The sequence below is a fragment of the Copadichromis virginalis genome, linkage group LG6 (genome assembly GCF_057382275.1).
Source record: "Copadichromis virginalis isolate Kocher_CV1m ecotype Utaka linkage group LG6, C_Virginalis_male_GT1.1, whole genome shotgun sequence".
Lineage (NCBI taxonomy): Eukaryota > Metazoa > Chordata > Actinopteri > Cichliformes > Cichlidae > Copadichromis > Copadichromis virginalis.
The window spans coordinates 43,822,529-43,823,484 of record NC_140623.1 but is presented as its reverse complement, the minus strand read 5'-3'; positions in this window follow the sequence as shown (position 1 = coordinate 43,823,484).

Sequence of the window (956 nt, the reverse complement as noted above, 5' to 3'; positions counted from 1 at the left end):
CACCTTTGGGTCATTAGTCCCAGAAATATTCTCCCATATTCTTCTCAGAAACTAGAGGAAATAGACTAATGTTCTCGTGAACATCACACAAGGAAAGGAAAGAGAGATGTGGACCCCAGCAGCTTGAGAATTAATACTTTTAGTCCTGAACTTAACCCCACGTTCTTTTATTTTCTCCTCATGGACCAACCACAGCCTCTCTGTGTCAAGTTTTCCTGTTTCTTCCCATCCTTTGTCCCAATCTCCAACTGTTTTCTCTTGAAGTGCATTTCCATTTCTTGCAGTCTCGTGGACTGATGCTCTGAAGCTCTGCTTGCTGCCTTGCTGTCAAGCAACTCTCAAGCTGAATGGAGTCAACGGACAATATTCCCAGGTCAAAATGCACAGTAGACATGTTAGTTGTGTGTTTGTTTTTTACAAACCAATTTCAGTATGTTAGTGCTCTGCAGCGGTCATTGGAAACAGCTACTGTGCTGTGGGAGTTTCACTAAACTCCTGCACGCTGTTACATCGCTAGAACAACCCAATATGAAACACGTGGCTACAACAAATGGAACAAACTTTAACATGGCTACATAACCCCTAACCACATGGAAAACATCGCACAGAGCTGAGGTTATGAATCTTAACAGCTGTTCTGAGTTAACTTGCTGAGCGCTGATTCTTAAATATTGCCAGATGGAGAGCAGCTCCAGGAAACCCAGACTGCAGCTCAGAGGGAGGACTCTCTGGACAGCACCTCCTGGACTCAGTGAATGCAAACAAAACAGAACATTTCTCCTCCTACACAAAGTCAAATTGGAGGTAAAGAGGATGCCACACTCAGAAAAATAAAGGTGCAAACACAGACACCACGCCCCTCTGTTTCTCTTCTCTTTTGAGACCGGCTGAGCAGGAACGCGGGACGCCAGTAGGTCACGTGTAGCACCCTCCTCCTTCTCCTCCTCCCCCATTTC